Source organism: Triticum dicoccoides, chromosome 2A, assembly GCF_002162155.2.
Source record: "Triticum dicoccoides isolate Atlit2015 ecotype Zavitan chromosome 2A, WEW_v2.0, whole genome shotgun sequence".
Taxonomy (NCBI): Eukaryota; Viridiplantae; Streptophyta; class Magnoliopsida; order Poales; family Poaceae; genus Triticum; species Triticum dicoccoides.
In genome coordinates, this window is record NC_041382.1 from 515,767,057 (window position 1) to 515,773,010 (window position 5,954).

Consider the following 5,954-nt stretch of genomic DNA (forward strand, 5'->3'; position numbering starts at 1 on the left):
TTCAGACACCGAAATGGTTCCGGGGGCTATCTGATATATTTATTGGGCCTCATGGGCCCAAGTGGTGGAAGAGGAGAGGCGGCAGGAGGTGGCGCACGGCCCCCTTGCCCAATCCGAATTGGGAAAGGGAAGTGGTGGCGGCCCCCCTTCTCCTTCCTTCTCTCCACCTCCTCCTTTCCCCTTCTCCTAGTTGGAATAGGAAAGGGGGCAAAACCTACTTGGAGTAGGATTGCACCCCCTTGGGCGCGCCTCCTCCCCTTGACCGCCCCACTCCTCCTCCCCCCTTTATATACAGAGGAGGAGGGCACCCCATAGACACAACAATTGATCTCTTGAATCTTTTAGCCGTGTGCGGTGCCCCCCTCCACCATAATCCACCTTGGTCATATCGTAGCAGTGCTTAGGCGAAGCCCTGCGTTGGTAGAACATCATCATCGTCACCACGCCGTCATGCTGACGGAACTCTCCCTCAAAGCTCGGCTAGATCGGAGTTCGAGGGACGTCATCGAGTTGAACGTGTGCAGAACTCGGAGGTGCCGTGCGTTCGGTGCTTGATCTGTCGGATCGTGAAGACGTACGACTACATCAACCGTGTTGTGCTAACGCTTCCGCTTTCGGTCTACGAGGGTACATGGACACACTCTCCCCTCTCGTTGCTATGCATCACCATGATCTTACGAATGCGTAGGAAATTTTTTGAAATTACTACGTTCCCCAACAGTGGCATCCGAGCCTGGTTTAATGCGTTGATGTTATATGCATGAGTAGAACACAAGTGAGTTGTGGGTGATACAAGTCATACTGCTTACCAGCATGTCATACTTTGGTTCAGCGGTATTGTTGGATGAAGCGGTCCAGACCGACATTACGCGTACGCTTACGCGAGACTGGTTCTACCGACGTGCTTTGCACACAGGTGGCTGGCGGGTGTCAGTTTCTCCAACTTTAGTTGAACCGAGTGTGGCTACGCCCGGTCCTTGAGAAGGTTAAAACAACACTAACTTGACGAACTATCGTTGTGGTTTTGATGCGTAGGTAAGAACGGTTCTTGCTCAGCCCGTAGCAGCCACGTAAAACTTGCAACAACAAAGTAGAGGACGTCTAACTTGTTTTTGCAGGGCATGTTGTGATGTGATATGGTCAAGGCATGATGCTATATTCTATTGTATGAGATGATCATGTTTTGTAACCGAGTTATCGGCAACTGGCAGGAGCCATATGGTTGTCGCTTTATTGCATGCAATGAAATCGCCCTGTAATGCTTTACTTTATCACTAAGCGGTAGCGATAGTCGTAGAAGCATAAGTTGGCGAGACGACAACGATGCTATGATGGAGATCAAAGTGTCGCGCCGGTCACAATGGTGATCATGACGGTGCTTTGGAGATGAAGATCAGAAGCACAAGATGATGATGGTCATATCATATCACTTATATGGATTGCATGTGATGTTTATCTTTTATGCATCTTATCTTGCTTTGATTGACGGTAGCATTATAAGATGATCTCTCACTAAATTATTGTAACGCTCTCGATGCGGCTATATCTCCTACGTGTCGAAACACGACTTAGAGGCATAACCGCATTGAAAGCAGTGTCGCAAGTAAGGTAATCTTCACAACAACCCATGTAAATATATAAAAAGGGAAAGGATACATAGTTGGCTTACACTCGCCACGTCACACAAATACATGAATAACATTACAATCATCCAATACACTCATGGTCCGACTACGGTACCAAAATAAAAGATCAACCCCAACATGCGACATGGTCCCCGATCGCCCCAACTGGGCACCACTACTGATCATCTGGGAAAAAACACATAGTAACGACGAGAGTCTTCATCGAACTCCCACTTGAGCTCAAGCGCATCGTCTGGAGCGGTATCATCGGTCCCTGCATCTGGTTTGGAAGTAATATGTGAATCACGGGGACTCAACAATCTCGCACCCTCGCGATCAAGACTATATAAGCTTATAGGTAAGGCAAGGTAGTATGTGGAGCTGCAGCAAGCGATTGGCATTTATGGTGGCTAACCTGTTCGCAAAAGAGAGCGAGAAGAGAAAGCAAAGCACGAATCAAAGAACTATGATCAAGAAGTGATCCTATAACAACCTACGCCAAGCATTACTCCAACACCGTGTTCACTTCCCGGACTCCGCCGAGAAGAGACCATCATGGTTACACACGCACTTGATTCATTTTAATTAAGTTAAGTTTCATGTTATCTACAACCGGACATTAACAAATTCCCATCCGCCCATAATTGCGGGCACGACTTTCGAAAGTTCAAATCCCTGCAGGGAGTCCCAACTTAGCCCATCACAAGCTCTCATGGTCAACGAAGGATATTCCTTCTCCCGAGACATTCCGATCAGACTCGGCATCCCGGTTTTACAAGACATCCTCGACAATGGTAAAACTAACCCAGCAACATCGCCCGAATGTGCCGACAAATCCCGATAGGAGCTGCACATTTCTCGTTCTCAGGGCACACCGGATTGTCCAAGGTTCCGGTAGGCCAGCCCAGAGTTTCCCCTGGTGGCCACCGACAGCTGACAGGTTGGACCAACACTCAGAGGAGCACTGGCCCGGGGGTTTAAATAAAGATGACCCTTGAGTCCGCGGAACCCAAGGGAAAAATAGGCTAGGTGGAAAATGGTAAAACCAAAGTTGGGCACTGCTGGAAGAGTTTTATTCAAGGCGAACTGTCAAGGGGTTCCCATTATAACCCAACCGCGTAAGGAACGCAAAATCCGGGAACATAACACCGATATGACGGAAACTAGGGCAGCAAGAGTGGAACAAAACACTAGGCAAAAGGTCGAGCCTTCCACCCTTTACCAAGTATATAGGTGCATTAAGATAAACAAGATAATATGGTGATATCCCAACAATAAACAATGTTCCAACAAGGAACGATCTCCAATCTTCACCTGCAACTAGCAACGCTATAAGAGGGGCTGAGCAAAGCGGTAACATAGCCAATCAACGGTTTGCTAGGACATGGTGGGTTAGAGGTTTGACATGGCAATTTGGGAGGCATGATAAGCAAGTGGTAGTCATCGTAGCATAGGCATAGCAAAAGAGCGAGCATCTAGCAAGCAAAGATAGAAGTGATTTCGAGGGTATGATCATCTTGCCTACAAAGTTGTCAGAGTTGACTTGATCCTTGTAAGCAAACTCAACAGGCTCCTCGTTAGCGAACTCGTCTCCCGGCTCTACCAAACAAGATAAACAAGCAAAAGGAACACAATCAACCACGTGCAATGCTCGAACAATATGATGCAAATATGGTATGCTATGCGGGATGCGATATGTGATGCATATGCAAGATTTGGCAAGGAATGATTGAACCTGGCCTCAACTTGGAAATCCAATAGTGCCACTGAAAAGGTGAGGTGATTTCGGTTGAAATCGATATAAAGATCACCGGAATCGGATGCACGGTTTGGAAATGGCAATCAAAACAAATATGGCACCGGTCTGCGATAATCAGCAAGTAGCCATCTAAAGGCATCAAGATAATTATGCTACAGCACTCAAACATGACAACAAAATACATGGCAGGGATCCACTCATGATGCTTGACAAAAGATGAACATTGAGATACGGCCAATTCATCCATTAACAGGTTCAAACAAGCATGGCAAAAATGCATTTGATAACAGGTTTCAGACTTTATGAAATTAACACAAGTCTGGAATTTTAACATCAGGTAGCACACTTTAGAGCATGAAAACTATATGCTACAGGAACTTAACATGGCAAAGTAAGGCATGACATGAAGCTACTCAAATCACTTAACAAAAGTCCCTATGTGACCTGGAGCCAAAAAGGATCAGAAAATACAATTGCAAGCATGTGAACATGGTAAAAACATAATCAGATTACAGACTTGGTGAAAAACTGGAGCATGCAAATCTGTTAACGAGTAGACATGTTCACGAGCTCGATGCACTCACTACAGAGCATGACATGACAAACTAAGCATACACCCATCAAGAATACATGGCATAGGAGCTAGACATGGCAATAACAACAACATAGCATGCACGGATCAATAGCAACATCCTCGGCAAAATCGCTAACAAGACAACAATCTGCCAGGATTCACGAAATAGCAAAAGTAGAGCTCAATTGACTCAAGCTAGGGTGCTCCATAAATGCAAACAAAGACATGGATGGATAGAGCACCACAGTGTTAAGAAATCATCCTTACTGATCATCCTCAAAAGAGGCACGGGTCACTAGGAAACAACATGAACATATGGCATAATGACAAAATCAGGACAAGGACTTAGAGAAATTCTAAGTCCCTGAAATCAGCATTACCGATTGCACTACTTTGCAAGCTTGTGCAAGTCACCCCACATATCACAAAAATACATAGTAAGTACCTCTGTAAGGATGGCATGGCATATAACAAAACTCATGTAGAGCTCAGGAGCATATCATGCACACATTAAACATGGCAAAAATGACAAATATCTATTTGATGAAACAGATCCGACAATTTTATCACATAGCCCTCTTCCAACATCATTTCGGGCATCAAGATGAGCTCAAATGAAAATGATGCGATGAGATTAAATGATGTACTCTCTGAGACGAACACTTTGATATGCTACACGCGCAAATCGGAGCTACGGATGCAGAGTTATAGCATGCCAAATTTGCATAAAAATGCTGAAAGTAGAGGGAAAAGTCAACCCCGACTAGGGTTTACTGTAGCGGCGATCTCAGATCCGATCTGGCGTGCACGTGGCCCGAGGATGGACGGAAGTCGCTGTAGCGGCCGGAGCTCCGCCGGAGTTGAACGGATCCGAGGCAAGAGGGGCCGGGGGCGCCGAATCCTCGTCGGAGTTGGGCGGGGCGGCGTCAGTGGCGCTCGTAGGCGAGGAGGCCGGCTCGGGCAGCGCGGTCAATGAGGAGGCTCGCCGTGGTGGAGCTCGCCGGCGACGGGATGGGGCGTCGAAGGCGGCGAGGCTCCCGGGCGGCGCAGGGCAGAGTGGAGGCACGGGCGGCGCGAGGGAGGAGCCGGGCCGGGAGGGCTTCTCTCGGGCCCAGGCGGGCCGGTAACGGTGATGTGGGCGCGCCCCCGCCACGTGGCGCGCTGCAGTAGGGCGCGGCGATGTGTCCGGCGCCGGCGGACAACGTCCGGTGCGCTGAAGAGGTGGGGAGCTAGGTTAGGGTGGTTTTGGATCCGGAATTTTCGAGGAGGGACATATTTATAGAGGTAGAGGGAGCTAGGAAGCTCCAAATGAGGTGCGGTTTGCGGCCACGCGATCGTGATCGAACGACCGAGACGATGGAGAGGGTTTAGGTGGTTTTGGGGCCAAATTGGAAGGGTGTTGGGCTGCAACACACACGAGGCCTTTTCGGTCCCTCGGTTAACCGTTGGAGTATCAAACGAAGTCCAAATGGCACGAAACTTGACAGGCGGTCTACCGGTAGTAAACCAAGGCTGCATGGCAAGTCTCGGTCCAATCCGGAAATGTTTAACCCCCACACATGAAAAGAGGTAGAGAGGGGTGCCGGAGGAGATAGGAGCGCCGGAATGCAAAACGGACAACGGGGAAAATGCTTGGATGCAAGAGACGAACACGTATGCAAATGCAATGCACATGATGACATGATATGAGATGCACGACAAGGCAACAACACACGGAGACAAAAACCCGAACCCGAGGAAATAAAATAACTTAGCGCTGGAAACGGCAAGAGTTGGGATACATATAAGGTAAATTACATCCGGGGTGTTACAACACTCCACCACTACGAAAGGATCTCGTCCCGAGATCTAGGACTGGAAAAACGCCGGGTACTTAGAACGGAGGTGATCCTCGCGTTCCCAGGTGGCTTCACGGTCGGAATGGTGTGACCACTTGACTTTGAGGAATTTGATTGACTTATTGCGAGTCTTGCGCTCAGTCTCTTCAAGAATAGCA